The sequence below is a fragment of the Antechinus flavipes genome, chromosome 5 (assembly GCF_016432865.1).
Source record: "Antechinus flavipes isolate AdamAnt ecotype Samford, QLD, Australia chromosome 5, AdamAnt_v2, whole genome shotgun sequence".
NCBI lineage: Eukaryota > Metazoa > Chordata > Mammalia > Dasyuromorphia > Dasyuridae > Antechinus > Antechinus flavipes.
This window is the reverse complement of record NC_067402.1, coordinates 211,447,499-211,464,414: the sequence shown is the minus strand read 5'-3', so window position 1 is coordinate 211,464,414 and position 16,916 is coordinate 211,447,499. Positions and strand designations below refer to the sequence as shown.

The 16,916-nt window shown below is 35.4% G+C and overlaps 1 protein-coding gene across 3 annotated transcripts in view; it reads right to left on the bottom strand.

Annotated features, from left to right (window-relative positions):
- The window catches only part of TAFA2 (TAFA chemokine like family member 2), a 551,182-nt gene extending 534,901 nt beyond the window's left edge, over window positions 1-16,281 (bottom strand). For all 3 annotated transcript variants that reach the window (XR_007947730.1, XM_051962156.1, XM_051962154.1), the window contains exon 1: window positions 16,065-16,281. The gene's annotated coding sequence lies outside the window, so the exon portion shown is untranslated. The remainder of the gene's footprint in view (window positions 1-16,064) is intronic.
- Between the last annotated feature and the right edge of the window lie 635 nt (window positions 16,282-16,916).

Here is a 16,916-nt window from a genome sequence, read left to right as displayed (position 1 = left end):
AATTTTTGTAAAGTGCTTAGCACAGTGCTTGGCACATATAGGCACAATATAAATGTCAGCTATTATTATGAAGAGGAGTAATTCTAATCATCCTGGAACGATAAATGAAAACCAAGTTATAAAAGACTTTAAGTGCCAAATTAAGGAACATGGGATTTACCCTAGAAGCAATAAGAAATTAATGGAGTTTTTTGAATAGGAAATTTATACAATCAAACCCGTGCTTTGGGTCTGTTACTTTCAACTAACTGGGATGGATGGATCAATAGAGAGATTTGAAGTAGGGAGAACAATAGAGAGTATATCATCATCAAGAGAAAGGTGCTGAACTACGATAGTTGGGGGAAGATGGAGAGAAGTGGACAGGTGCAAAGTGTCATGGAGGTAGAAACTACAAGACTTGGAAAATGATTAAATGTGACAGGTGAGAATCAGAAAGATGAGTCAAAGTTGATGCTGAGATTTCAAATCTGGGTTACTGGAAGAATGGGCCCTTGACAGAAAGGGTAATGATTTCAAAAGTGATGAGCTGTCCATCACCTCCTAGGAGAAGCCTTCCTGATATCCACAGTTGCTAGAGCTCTCCATTCCTTACAAAAATGTCGTTGTATTTGCTTTACATATATTATACAAGATTGTGCTGGTAAGGGTTGCCCCAAGCCAAAAAAAAAAAATGCATGCAGGATACACTTTTAAGTTTAATTTGCATTGAAAATATTTTCTCTATTATGTTCTTAAGGGAAGACAATCAACAAAATAATAAGTCAAGCCCTTGATTTATACTTTGCAGATTTCTGACATATAAATGTTCAAGCTGAAAATTTAATAATTTACCTGTCTGAATCTGCTTAAGCTTAGATTTGAAGCTGCTTAAGCACACTCCTGCCCATACAGAAGGAAAAAATAAAATAAAACATGTCTATTTTTCTCCTTTAGAATGTAAACTCCTTGAGGGCACAAACTGTTTTATTCTGATAAGCTGGAGATATATGAAAGCATAAATAGTGAAACATGGCCATCTGCAGTATCTGTATAAATCTCCCCCAATCTGAGAGTTCTTGTATTCCCATGTGTCTCATGTTGCTTACTATATTACACACCCTCAGTTATTCTACCTTACCAAATGACACTCCTATAACTAGGTGCCTCAGGTGTCCATGATGTTCTATCTGTTGAGTCCATGCTTTTGTATAAAATGTCCTCCATGTCAGAAATGTTCTCTCTTCTCCTATCTACCTCTTAGAGTCTCTTGTTTCTTTTGGTCAGTCAATAAGCACCTATGTGCTAAATTCTGGGTTAACAAAGAAAGGCCAAATAAAAGTTTGCAATCTCAAGGAGCTCCCCATCTAAAGGGAATAACATACAAACAATTTTGTACAAACAAGTATTCTCAATGTGTGTGTGTGTGTATATATATATATATAATACATTGCTAATAATTAATAGAAAAGAGGAACTACCATTAAGAGGAATCCAGAAGATCTCTTGTAGAAAATAGGATTTTAGTCAAGAGTTAAAGGAAACCAAGAAAGTCACAGAAGCCAGAGGCAGAGATGGGCAGAGAGGAGTCCATGGGGGACTGCCAGAAAAAGTTCCTAGAGTCAAAAAATAAGAAGGTTTCAAATGAGGGACATTATTAGATGGAAGATTATGTGGTGGGGGAGAGGAAACTAAGGTGTAAAAAGACTAGAAAGATAAGAGACCTGCATATGAAGAACTTTAAATTCCCAAGGATTCTACACTCGATGCTGGAAGTAATGGGTGAATGGTGGTCAGTCTGGAAAGAGATTGACATGGTCATATTTACATTTTAGGAAGATTGCTTTGACAGGGGAGTAGAGAATAGAATGAAATGAGGAAGAGACTTAAAGCAGACAAATCAACTGTGGGCTATTTTGATAAATCAGGTATGAAGACGTGAATATTTGTAACAGTATGATGGCAGTGTGAGAGGAGACAATAGGGTGTATAATGAGATGTTATGAAGGTAAAACTGAGATACTTTGGCAACAAATTGGACATGGAGGGAGGGTGAGAATCAGGAATAAATGACAGCATCCAGTTTTCAAACCTGAGTAAGTGGAACACGCCCAATCACCTCCTTCTAAGGTCTTTCTCCACTGCTGTCATCCCCACCTATTCATTCCTTTCCTTCTAAGGTTACTTTTTATGTTCATTTATGCATGCTATCTATGCCTAAATTTATTATCTAACTCCCACTCCTAATAATATAAGCTTCTTGAGAGCAGGGTCTATTTCCCTTTTGTCTTTATGTCTCCAGCACTTAGCCTATTTCAGAGACTTAATAAATTCTTTGTTCATTGATTGACATCTCCTTCCTTCTCAGATTATCTCACCATTAATCCTAGCTAAATGATGTCCCTCTGGGGTTTTTTTGGTACCTATTTACCTTCAAGAATTATACTCAGAATATTCTATTTAAAAAAAACTTTTTTTTAAATGTTCAGAGAATATCAGAGTTCTTGAACCAGAAGTTTTTTAACATAAGACTTTCTTTTTTTTTTTTTTACAACCCAAGAAATTTTTTTTAATTATAGTTTTTTATTTACAAGTTATATGCATGGGTAATTTTACTGCATGACAATTGCCAAACCTTTTGTTCCAATTTTTCCCCTCCTTTCCCCCCATCCCCTCCTCCAGATGACAGGTTGACCAATACATTAATATAGACTTTCTACCCAATCTCATACCAGTTGGATGAAATTGTCCATGACTACAGATGATTTATTAATCTTAACTGGTTGTATCTAATTTGACCATGGTATTTATGATCAGCTAACATAGCTGGTGTTCATGAAACAGCCTTGTGAGCAAAAAACAGAATGTCTCATTCAAATCAAGGATTTAGATATTGTATTAATTTGAAGTTTGATTGTGCCCACAAACACAATACAATGTCTCTGATAGTAATTACACAATCAATTTGTACTGTTGGTAGGTATTTTCAATATTTTGACCAAAATAGGAGTCAACTTTTCAACGAACCTCCAATTTGAACACTTACAATTACACAGAAAGCTTACTTTTCAAGGCAACTTGCTCAGTCCGACAGCCCCATTGTAATAAAGATCTTGCTTATATTTTTCAAAACTCTATTACACACATTTTATTTGATCCTCATAAATCCTCATTTTAATTTTTCATCATATGAGATTGAAACTATTTCTACCATATGAAAGGTGTTCCAAATCATTATTGATCAGAGAAATGCAAATTAAGACAAATCTGACATATAACTATACAACTGTCAGATTGGCTAAGATGACAGGAAAAAAGAATGATGAATGTTGGAGGGGATGTGGGAAAACTGGGACACTGATGCATTGTTAGTGGAGTTGTCAACAAATCCAACCATCCTGGAGAGCAATCTGGAACTATACTCAAAAAGCTGTCAAATTGTGCATACCCTTTGATTCAACAGTGTTACTACTGCGCTTATATCCCAAAGAAATCTTAAAGGAAGGAAAGAGACCTGTATGGGCAAGAATGTTTGTGGCAGCCCTGTTTGTAGTGGCCAGAAACTGGAAATTGAATGGATGCCCATCAATGGGGGAATGGCTGAATAAATTGTGGTATATGAATGTTATGGAATATTATTGTTCTGTAAGAAATGACCAATAGGATGAATACAAATATGCTTGGAAAGATTTACATGAACTGATACTCAGTGAAATGAGCAGGACCAGGAGATCATTATACACAGAAACTGTATGAGGATCAATTCTGATGGAAGTGGCTCTCCTCAACAATGAGAGGATCCAAATTTCAGTTCCAATTGCTCAGTAGTGAACAGAACCAGCTACACCCAGCAAAAGAACACTGGGAAATGAGTGGGGACCAAAACATAGCATTTACACTCTTTCTGTTATTGTTTCCTTGCATTTTTGTTTTTCTTCCCAGGCTATTTTACCTTCTTTCTAAATCTGATTTTACTTGTGTAACAAGACAACTGTATATATTGTATTTAACATATACTTTAATATATTTAACATGTATGGGACTACCTGTCATTTAGGGGAAGGGGTGAGGAAAGGAGGGAAAAATTTGAAACAGAAGTTTTTGCAAGGGTCAATGTTGAAAAATTACCCATGCATATGTTTTGTCAATATAATAAAAATTTAAAAAATAAAATAAAATTTTTCATCATATATATTTTATCTATCTCACTACAGCATATGGTAATCTCTCTAATTGCAAGAAACATCTTTCACAATTTTTTTTCCTAGTATGCATGGTCCTGGAGTTCAAGAATCAGTGTGAGATTGGATTGACACTAGTAAAATACAATAGTTGGTAAAAGATACTAAGCTGAGAGAAATTACATAAGTTGTCCATGGTCAAATATTTGGTGACACTGTTGTTATTGTTCAGTCATTTTAGTCATGTCCAACTCTTCATGATCTCATTTGGGGTTTTGTTGCCAGAGATGAACTGGTTTGCCATTTTCTTCCACAGCTCATTTTACATATTAAGAAACTGAGGCAAAATGACTTGTCCCCAGGGTCACAGAGCTAGTAAATGTCTGAAGCTGGATTTGAATTCAGGTCTTTTTTACTCCAAGCCCTCTTTCCACTGCGCCACCTAGTTGCCCCATTAGTGATATAGCTGGTACTCAAAGGTGGCTCTCCACTCCTAGTGCAATACTTTGTTCATTATGCAATTCCACCTTCTATTTGGATGGGGAAAATACAGTAAGCCCAAATATCTTATTAGCAAAAAGTAAAATAAACAACTTTGTATATAATTCATATTAGATCTGAAGTCTATCATCTGAATTACCTATTCATCACTAAGAGACAGCTGAGTAGAGAAGAATACTAGACCAGTAAATTAGGGGACCTGAGTATGAATCTTGGCTCACATCAACTGTGTGACCATTTAATAATTAATTTCCTTAAGACATAGTTTTTGCTCATTTGTAAGATGAGTACAAAATTTGTTATAGAGCTGGCCATGAAGTCAGGGAGATCTGGGTTTAAGTCTTATCTGTGGCAAGTGCTGGCCGTATATATAATTTTGAGCAAGCTATTTAATCTCTAAGTGCCCACATGCAACTTTCTAAATTGCAGAGTATGTATTGACATGCATTGGTGATAATAATAATGATAATAATAATAACTATCATAGGAGAACTTTTCTCACTATGAGTTTTCTATACCAGAGAATTCACAGGCCCAGATCAACTATATATAACATATTTATATTATGTATTTCAAAGTTGTTGAAATTTTATTTTGAGGAAAGAATTTTGTAAATCTTAAAATTTCTACAATGAGTTTCTATATTAGTTTTTAACATGATCATCAGCAAAAAGTCTAAGCTTCCTCCAAAAAAGCATGTCTAAAATAATATAATATTCCTTCTATCTTATTAGGGAATACTAGGCAATTTAGTATAAAACATTTCATCTATTCAAAATATAGAAAAGTGAAAAACAATTTTTACAAGAATTATCCATTTTTATTGGTGGAGAAATGAGTTCCAATGATGATTCAAACTAGCTGCTTTCATACATACTTTTAGTCTTCTTCCTTAACCAAACCTGCTTATGAATATATAATCTGACAGGTTAAAATTTCTTTTCCTATTCTTCTGGCAGAGATGACAATGAACAATAAAGTGTTCAAAGGAGTACATACAACAGAAAGGAAGCAGAAATAAAGCAATCTATGTAACCAATCCCCGAATAATTACAATTCCGATGTCTGCTTACATAAAGTTAACAGTTAGAAATTTGGATTCCAGAAGAGGAAAAAAAAATCTTCATTTGGAAAGAAAACAACCTGGTAATAGCAAATATAATGTTATACTCAGTGTAAGCATGAGAAGTGATGAAATTACATGAAAAAATTGATAAAAAAATGAAGATTTTGAAAGAAGTACTTCAATTAGATGAGAAAATGGGAGGGCAAACAAATTGAAGGCAGAAAAGTAGGAAACAAGAAAAAGGAAGATGGGCAAGTATATATTTTTATAGTGCTTTTCCTCATGAAAATATTTTCAGTGATAGAATAAGGACATCTAATAATTCACACCCTCATAATCATGACTATATAATGACTACATTTTTTAAAACTCTTATCTTTTCAGAACTTTTATAATTTCTTAGAAATTTACAACTAAAAGAGATTTTTAAGACTCATCTTGTTTAACCCACCCATTAAAAAGTTCAGAAAAATGGGGGCAAATGAGGTTTTATGACTTTGCCAAAAGGGCTTGTAACTAGTTGTTACCAGAGCCAAAAAAAGACCCTACACTTCCTGACTCTCCTTCCAGGATCCTCTTTGCAACAGTTTTATCATAGATATTTTCAAAATATCTCTGAAAATCAAAATAGCAACCAGATAATGAATTTGTAACATCTGGGCAACTGATATATCTAACAAAAATAAATTAATTAATTTTACTTAATTAATGTGATTTCTTAAGTTAACCTTAGGCAATGCCCATAGTGAATAGAGCACAGGAAGGCCCATGTTTAAATCTTGTCCCTGACACTTTCCACCTGAGGACTACAGGCAATCCAATTAACCTTTATGAGCCTCAAAGAAATTTTCTATGATTTTATATGGACAAATCAAAAGTTCTTGATATATTGCTATAAATTGGTTTTCTACTCAAAGGAGAATATATGCTAATCAGCTGTAACAAGCAATCTGGTCTGTTTGGTATTTAAAAGGAAAAATATAAATTTATAATTAAGAATATAATAAATAATTAAATTTAAAGATTATTAATCTATCAGTATAAATAAAGTGACATTCTGGCTTGTCAATCAGTCTCTAATGAGTTTGCTTACTGTGATCCATTCCCCTGAACTTAATCAGCTCTAGAAGAACTGATTAACATCAAATTTCTGAACCTGAAAAACTACAAACCAAACGCTGGACCTCAGATGAATGACCAAGGTACAAAGGAATCTCTGAAACTCTTTCTGACAGAGTCTGACAACTCAATATTTCACACACACACACACACACACACACACACACACACACACAGTGATATACTGAAACTACCTATATTGGAGTGGAAAAAAGGATGCTACCCTTAAAGAATTTACATCCTATATAAGGAATGTGAATACAGAATAGTCATAGCAATATTCATGAAAAAAAATAGACATAGTGTATAGGTTTAGTTTTCATAAAAACATCGAGCAACAAAAATTTTACTGGATAGCCACTGGGAGTGATGTGTGATGTTTAAAATGTTTAAGAGACATAATATATGGTAACTAATCATTTTATTAATAATGCTAGCATATTATTAATAAAAGGTCAGTGACATTCTCGATTGCAAAGACCAATCATGGAATCCACTCAGTGTGTTCCTTAAGAGTATTCCTTAAGGGTGGCAGTGTTATTGATTAACATGTAATGAGAGAGAGTGAATATTATAATATTAAAATAAATATTATAGTGAGGGACTGGGGGACATGACTTTGTTTATATCATTTACTTCCAAATTACCCCTTCTCGGCAACTTAATAAAAGAATTTATTCCCACCTAAATCTTAGTAGAACATAATAAGCAGGAATTTTCCTAGATAAAATGGTTTAGTTGGGGTATATTTTTGACAGAGGTCAATACTGACTGAACTTGGAACAAGGTAATAATTGGACAAGGAAAAAACCCAGCTCTCCAATTTAGAACTATGCCCAAGGAGCTATCAAACTGTGCATATCCCTTATCCATCAATGTCTCTACTAGATCTCTATCCTAAAGAGATTATAAAAAAGGGAAAAGGACCTATATGTGGAAAAATGTTTGTAGCAGCCTTTTTGTAGCAAGAAACAGGAAACTGAGTGGACAGACGCCCATAGTTGGGAAATGGCTGAATATGTTATGGTATGTGAATGTCATGGAATTTTATTATTCTATAAGAAACAATCAGCAAGATGATTTCAGGGATATCTGGAGAGACTTACAAGAACTGATGCTAAGTGAAGTGAGTAAAACCAGAAGAACATTGTACACAGCAACAGTAAGATTATACATATGATGATCAATTCTGACTGTGAGGTATTTCAGGAGAGTTTCAATGGTCTTGTGATGAAGAGAGCCATCTGTACTCAGAGAAAGGATTATGGGGACTGAGTATTGGATCACAACATAGTATTTTCACTTTTTTATAGTTGTTTCCTTATACTTTGCTTTCTTTGTTATTTTTTCCTTTTTAATCTGATATTTCTTGTGCAGCATGATAATTGTGGAATTGCACGTTTTATGCATATATATGTATGTATGTGTGAAAATTGCATATGTTTAACCTATATAGGATTACTTGCCTTCTAGGAGAGGAAGTGGGAAGAAAGAAAGGAAAAAAATTTAGAACACAAGGTTTTACAAGGGTGAATACTGAAAATCATGCATATGTTTTGAAAATAAAAACTTTAATTTAAAAAACCTCACTTTCCCCCATAAATTGGTTATTGATAACCATTTTTCCAAATGTGCTAATAAGTGTTGAACAAGACTTCACCAAAAAATGTAGTTTCTGATATATTCTTAAGTTTAATCTGAATTAATATTTTTCCCATCACTGATTTGTATTTTTGCCCATTTATGAAGTATAAGTATTCACACTAAATATTTAACAATTGGTTCTCTTGATATAGTACAAGCTGACTCCAGCATACCCCTTGTCCACTGATTCTATGACACATTGTACCAAAATCTTTTTATCAAAAAGATGTAATGTGAATTTTTGGAAGTTTCACCTTGCCTAGAATGTTCTGCCTAGTCACTTCTGAATCCCAGTTTCCCTGGCTTCTTTCAAGACTTAGGTCAAATCCTAATCTCTGCCAGAGGCTTTTCCCAGTTCTCCATCCCTGGCACCACTGCCTGGCACATGGTAAGCACTTAATAAATGTTTGTGGATGACTGAAGAGCTCATAATCTAGTATTATTACTAATAACTCATATTTACAAAACATTTTAAGGTTTACTAGTATAGATTTACCACAAAATAGCTATAGGGTTATCTAACAGAAGAGAAACATTAAACTAAATCATCCTGTGGACTTTATATTCAATTTCTGCTATATTTTCTTCTTGGTTGCAGGGACTAGATAGCTAAATGCATTTACAACTAAAACTCGAGACTACACTCGACCCCTAAAGAAGTTTCTGTTTAGTTGCAGGAGTTAAGAGAAGGGAAAAAAGAAGGAAGGTGTGAATGGGGTGTCTAGAGACGTCTATCCTGTATAAAACTGAAAGAAAGAAAAAACATTTTAGATAAAGAAACAAACAAGAAGAGAAATCAAGAACAAAGTATCACCAACATGAATGAAACATTCAGATTCACTCTCCATGTGAATCTCCTTATCACCATCATAATCACTATTACCATCACTTACAAAAAGGATGAATGCATGTTTTATCTATGTTGTAATAAACAGAAAGAGAACTGCGGTATATTTAGTCCTTGTCCTCTAGGAGTTTATAATCTAAAAAAGTCTTGCAGTATCTCAGATTCATAACTTCTGCATCATCCTTAACTCCCCATTCTCCCTCACCTCACACATCTAGTCTGTTGCCATATTTTGCCATTTTTATCTCCATATCTCTCCCATGTAACACTTCTCTCTTCTCACATAGTCTTCCTCATCACTTCTCAACTAGTTGATTGCAGTGATCTCCCAACTGGTCCATCATTGCTCTCAAAGTGATTTTCCTTACCAATAATTCCGAGTGACTCTTGACTTCTGCTTAAATTTAAAAGTCTTTACAACTTGGTCCCAACATATCTTACTTCTCTTGCACTTTGCAATTCAATCAAAATGGCCTTTTTTTCTCCTTTATTCTCTGTGTTCACACAGAACACTCCAACTCTCAACTCCTTGTCTTTGCACTGGAAATCCCCTAAGAGCTTCTTCCTCATCTTCAACCTATAGAATTCCTTTTTTCCTCTAAGACTCAGCTGAAGGACTACCATCTGGAAGAAGTCTAAATGAGTAACAAATGTGCCAATTAATGTACATATATCTCTAGCATCTGGCACATAGTAGGTGTTTAATAAATATTTCTTGATTTTTTATTGAAAATTCACCTGTTGTCTTGACAACAAAAGATGGAGCTTTGTTGCTAAGATTTCTATGCTCATGTAACCTTTCTTTCTTTCTTTCTTTCTTTCTTTCTTTCTTTCTTTCTTTCTTTCTTTCTTTCTTTCTTTCTTTACACCAATCCAATGAGTACAGCACAAGGAAAAGATGGTCAAGGACAGATGATATAACCTGAGTACAGACATGATCTTTATTATAGGCAAGGGGAAAGAGGCAAACATGTTGACATATCTGCATGTTTTGTGTCGATTATCACTGAAAATTCTCTATGCAGAGAGAAAAAGGAGTGATGGAGAAAATCACAGGATAGTATAGAAGTGAAAAAGTGTAAAAATTTTATTCCATATATAAAAATATCAGATTATAAGTTATAGCACTAAAAATTATATACACACACACACATACATATATATACATATATATATGTGTGTGTGTATATATATATATCACTCATCATAGCCAAAGTTATTCTATGATATATTGTGCTTTCAGGTCTTAGGCATAAATTTAAACTTTCCAAAAAACTTTCTTTACTCACACTATTATGGACCTTTTCCATAGCACTTCTAAACAATATCTCCATAGAAATAACTGCACAATTCTATAATGGAAGCCAGATATTATCACTATGTATAATGAGGGTCAACAGTAGGAAACCACATGCAGCTACTGGAGGCCATTGACAATTAACACCATTTAATAAAAGGTTTAGGAGGTTTGTGACCTTTAAAGGTCAACCCACTTACCCACTCACATACATGCAATTATACAGATGACTGGTTTGCTACTGCAAGAGATATGAAGTTATTTAGTAAAACAAATCTTACATTTATCAAAAGCTCCTTTTTAACTCTCCAGGCATCATGTGGAGAGAGATCTTCAGACACCCCAGGAGACAAAAGAGCAAAGAAAACTTGTTTGGCCAGCTGTCTTCATTTTGTCAAAGTACAGTATTCAGTATCTCACCACAATTGCCAGCATGCAATATTATCACATTACTGCATCTCTCTTGAAAGAGTTTTCCTAGATCTATAGTCTCTAAAAGAAGCAATATAAATATAAATTGAATTGTGAATCTAAGGTTTGTACTGGTAAATGTTGTGCCTTCGGCTAAGTGGCCAGTCTGGGGAAATCAAAAAACAATTACAACTCCTAGGATGTAACTTAAGAGGATGAAGGAGATGATTAAAAGCATTCTATCCGGTAGGATAACATAAATTTTGCTCCTGCAATAGAGTATCATAGCCCTTATGAATTACAAAGAACAGAACAGAATATATTCATCTTTGCTGGTTTGTTCACAGTTCACCTTAGTCCCAAAACAAACTAAATGCCTGAATTTCCAATGGGCAGAGTTCTCAATTGCTAGCAGGCTAAATTACCATTGACGCTATTTTCAGGGTTGTCTATCAATGAGTGAGTCCCAAACCCAGCATATGCTCACAGAAGTGTGTATTGGTTTACACATTGAAAGTGGGTGGTCTTTGGCAACCTAATATGCTTTTTTAGTACAGGCTGAGTTTGATTCTGGAAAAATCTGTAGCTATAATTTGTAGAACAAAATAAATGCTGTAACGTTATGCATGGTTTGTGTTTTGACTGTGGAGGTCTATCTTTAATAAATACTGCATACTGAGATATTCAGTGCTTAAAATGTATCAAAATTCCCTATCGCTGTTTTAATAAACATATCCTCAAACATTCTTGCACAGAAGGCAATTTTTTAAAAAAAATTTTAATTTTGCATTTTGAGCCTGGTGAGTCAAAATATCTACAAAAACAAAATGGGGGGGGTGTAGAATATAGTAGGAGATTGAATGAGATAATTGCTTTACAAGATACCTTGTATGCCAAGGATCCTTTTATACTTGGGAAAGCAAATGGGTCAAATAATATTTCTCACAAATTCAAGGATGGATAGTATACCTCTCAACAGGGCATGAAAAGCTATTGTTGATAGTCTTGTCTCCTAACACTCAATCAGTATCATGACAGAATATCATTATAAATAAAACTATTAAAATAGCAAATGCAATTTCATAGAATTTTTTCAATGTATTAAAAGTACTTAGCAGACCATGGCTAAATAATTCTCATAGTGATTTTCATAAAGTAACTGATGCTAGGTTATCCCAATTTTACAGATGGGAATATTGAAGTATTGCAATGAGTAGGTGCCATTTGCCCAAACTCTATCAGAAAAAGAGCATCCACCAAAAAGGAGCCTAACTATGACTGCTTAGCAGTATTTGCTGTATCCTACTGCTCCTGTCTAAGATAATGATCTCAATTTAAATACAGAATTCACTCTTTAAAAATCATACATGATACTGCATTTTGAAATGTTCTTCTAATTAGCATTGTAATAATTTACAGCAAAAATTCAAGTAGTTTCCCAAGAAGGCAACAGCCTGGTACAATGAAAAAAGTATTTGATCCATAATCAAAGGATCTGAGTTCAAATTCAATTACTATTTACATGACTTGGGAAAAATAACTTAATCTCTCTAGACCTAAATTTCCCACTCTGTTAAATGAGAGGATTGCACCAAATAGTATCTAAGATATCTTCTGACTTTAAATCTATAAAACTAAGAACAACAAAATATAATCTTTAACCATTAAATGTTCAGAGGAAATGGCAAATTCACCATATTGTACAGAAGTACAAAAATCAATGACTCACACTAGCTATATCCATAAAGTATTTTCTGAAATGTGATTTTCAAAATAGTGGAAATGTGCTTGTATATAAATTTTTCAGATATGAAATCTCTTCAGTCAATTTGGCCTTCATATCCAGCTCCAGTTTTTTTTTTAATCTGTTAGTTTTAATGCATTAATTTTCTTTGTTTTGATGGAGTCCTACTAATATACAGGTTGATGAATTGCATCTGTAAAGGCCAGGAATAGATCACAGGAGAATCTGCTAGATGTATACTTCTGCTTTAACTTACAGTTTTTAACCAAGAAAACAATACTGCATTGCACAATAAAGTTCCCTATTTTTACTTGAATCTTCAATGAGCAAAACAGCTGCAGAATAATGTGACTTAATGAGGCATCCCTAATAAAATACTGCAGAAGTAAAAACAGGGGCACAGAACTGTTTGGTCTCTGGTAGTTTCATCATTTCAAATACAGATAAAGAAATTGGTGGTGCTTTCAAGTATTTCTGGATCAAATCCTATAGTAGATGGGTAAATGTTTGTCAATTTATATAGGCAAGGCTTAATACAGGCATAAACAGACAAGAGCACTCATTTGATATCTTATATTAGACAAAAAGGGGGAAATGCCTAAGAAATACAATAGAGATAAATGCTGCTTATTAAACTCTACCTGTAACAGGTAATTCATATTGTCATTATGATAGAGACTAAAATGCAACTTTAATATTGAACTGTTATTAAAAATATTATATTAAAGAGTCATTGTTAAAATAAGATCATTAAGGACTCCTAGAATTTTAAAAGTGGAAAGGGGAGAAAGTTATGATCATATGTAGGATATTATGTTAAGAACTCTGATGTCTTCATTAGCTTTTAACATTTTATATTTCAGAAAAGAATAAAACAGCTTTATCTGAAAAGAGTTCATTTTTAGGGCCACATCATTACATTTTGAAACTTGGTTGTTAGCAAATGTAGTCACTAAACAGAATGTTCCCTTTCTCCACAAACTTGCATTTCAATACATCTTTACATCATTTTTGTAATTGCTACAATACCTCCAATTTACATATATAAAAGCACACACACTCCCAAACCTGTATTCATTTCCAACACAATCTATATAATTACAGTACAGGTGTCAAATTTAATGTCTGAATTTCTTGGTTTCTCTTTAAGAGATATATGCTATGTGCAAACATGTGACCAAATGCACTTGCTGGATTAGTTGCAGTCTACTGAATATACTGATTAAAATAGTATTAAGAGAATCAAGTCTTTCATCTCAAAAACCATACACTGCTAACCAGGCAACATAGCCCAACTGTATATTTTCTCATTTAAAATTCTCTCTATGCTTGACTATAGGCAGACTAAGTATTCAGTAAGTAGTAGCACTGCTCTCATTCTCTTTCTATAAATAATGCAACCTATTTCTTCAGAAATCAGAAAAATGATAATAATGCTTAAGTCCAGTGTGGTTACAGGTAGCAGCTTATCTTTAAAAAGCAGGGCAATAGTAAGCTAAAGATCAAAACAATTGTCCCCATGATGTTATAAAGATCAAAATAGAGTGTGAAGGAGGAAGAAAGAAATTGGATTATGTGTGATTTTTTTTAATGAAAACTTGAATGTCAATTTTGAAATTGATCGAGATTCACCAGGACAGCAAATGTGCAAATATAGAAAACTGGGATACTAAAGAAAATCTTTGTGCTGTTGTTTTAAAATGGCTTCAGAAGTGCTTCCAATTTCGACAAGTTCTTTTATCTTGGCACTTTAGCAAGAAATCTGAAATTAATTCCTGATTTGCCTTTGCTTATATTGCCTAATAGAGCCATTTTAAAGAGTTAATTGCTAACAGTCTGAATGTTGATGTCTCAGGCAATCTAGCAGGGAAGCCAGAAGCCAGATAATGATCATTTAGTCAATGACTATTTAAATCTATCAGGTGAGGAGAGAAGACCCTAAAACACCCTGATGCTTTAAAAGACTTTGAGAGTTCGGATTAAACATACCTCACATTTAAGAACCGTAGAAGAGTCTATAAGAGATTCCTTCCATGATCCCAAGAGCAAGGTGTTTTACTTTGTCTGAACAGCCTCAAGCCAAACTCTCCTCAAGACCGAGATAGTAACTACAAGTCTGATTCTTAGCGCTTCAGGCAATTGTTTAACTCTTGGTCGGGAAGATAGATAATACACAGAATAAGAAGGTGCTGGCTCCAACTAGAGCAAGCATAACAACGCAGAGAGTTCCAGCTGTGTGTTCTTTACTTGGAGAGGCTAGACAACTAATCCCACTGTTCTCAGAGAAATAGGGCGCAATTGCAAAACTTTCCTATCCAGGGTACCAGTTAGAGCGAACTAATTCCCCACTGCGAAGTGAGCAAGAGTCTGTAGCCTGAAAGAAAATACCACTTAGTGGTTAACTGAGCTGTTTAAAGGAAGAAAAAAAAAAAAGAAAAAGAAAAAAAAGACGAAGAAGAAGAAGAAGGATCAGCAAAACAACCCTGAAAGAAAATTCCGATATCATTCCCACGATTGGGGGTGTATCTGTTCGGAAAGCAAAGGTTAAGAATCACAGGTTCTCCAAGTTATTTTTTTTTCTTAAGGTTGTTCTTGAAACGATTCTTAATTCTTTTACATCGTTATCCTGAAACCCGAGAGATCATTTTCCAAGCAATTGTAACTCTGGATATCTGAGGCTCTGGAGCTTACCAGCCCGGTGTTTTATGAAAATAGTTGGGTAGAGAAATCGATAATCTCGCTAAAGCGCCCCACCTTGAGCAGACAGGCCGGAGAATTAACTAATCAGAAGTGGACAGAAAGTGGGGATTTCAAAAAGACGACCTGACACATCCCATTGATCCTTCTTAGTATGAGACTCTACTTATTAGGAGTCCAATATGGTTACAATCCGGGATTGATCTGAGACTGGGGATCCCATGTCTTTGATCCTTGATCAATTCAGGAGCAAAGGAACTGGGAGCAGAAAGAGGGAGCCCCTCACAGAACCCTTTCAACTGTGTCTCTAGAACGTGTACCCGACACTTTCGCCTCTCCCTTGAGTGTCTACAATGGCACTTCTTTGGGCAGGAAGGTAGGACACTGATTGTTCAACCCGTATGTGCCCCACTGCAGACCGAGACCACCAAGGGAGAGGAGGATGGTGGGCTCTCCCACCATCACAAACCGCTAGGGTTGTCCTAGTCTACTACAGCGCCAGGCCAGTCCCTCTCACCCCACCCCTTGACGGAACCTCCAGCTGGGGAGGGAACTGAAGTGGCTGCTGTCGCACCTACCTTCAGCCCCGCTTCCCGGTGACAACACCTAGTGATGCTCCAGTAGCTTCCGGGGGCCAGCGCCAGACTTATAGTTCTTGCATCGCTTGCCAAATCCCAATCCGCCTTCACCATCCAGGGGCATAGGGACCTGCGGTCTGGTGGTGTGTGCTTGGAGCGGGCGTATGAGTGTGACCCTGTGTGCGCGCGCGCGCGTGTCTGTGTGTGTGTGTGTGTGTGTGTGTGTGTGTGTGTGTGTGAGTGCGAGTGCGTGTGTATGATTGCGTGTGCGTGTGTATATGTGCGAGAGTATATTTCCTCCTTTTGGATAGCAAAGAGAGGTTTCAGGAATTTCCTGAAATCTAAACCGGAATCCCCAAAGCAGGTGGTGGATAGGATGCGCGTTTCTCCCTCTCCTTTTTTTTTTTTTCTTTTCTTTCTTTCTTTAAAAAAAAATTTTTTTTTTTGCTCCCACAGCGCCAAAGTAATCAAAAGATTTGTTGATTGAGAAAGCCCAAGTCCTGGAGCCTTGGGCAGCTCAGCTAGCTCCCGCCACTGGTCCTCGGAGTAGCGGTGAGATCTAGCTCAACTGCCGGAATCTAAGAGTCTCTTGCAGCGATTACCGCTTTTATACTGGTCTCGATTTGTTTGCTTTTAATGCAGAGAAAGGACTTATCCTCATCACAACCTGCCTCTTTTTTTTCTCTCTCTCTCTCGCTCTCTCTTTCTCTCTCCTTTTCCCTCTCACACCCAGGCAGGCACACCAACTCTCTGTTCTTTCCTTCCGCCCTCTCTCTCCCCTTCTCTCTCTTGGGAAAGGCAAACTGTAGGTTCACCTTCAAGAAAGCAGCATCTTCCATGAATTGTCTAGTT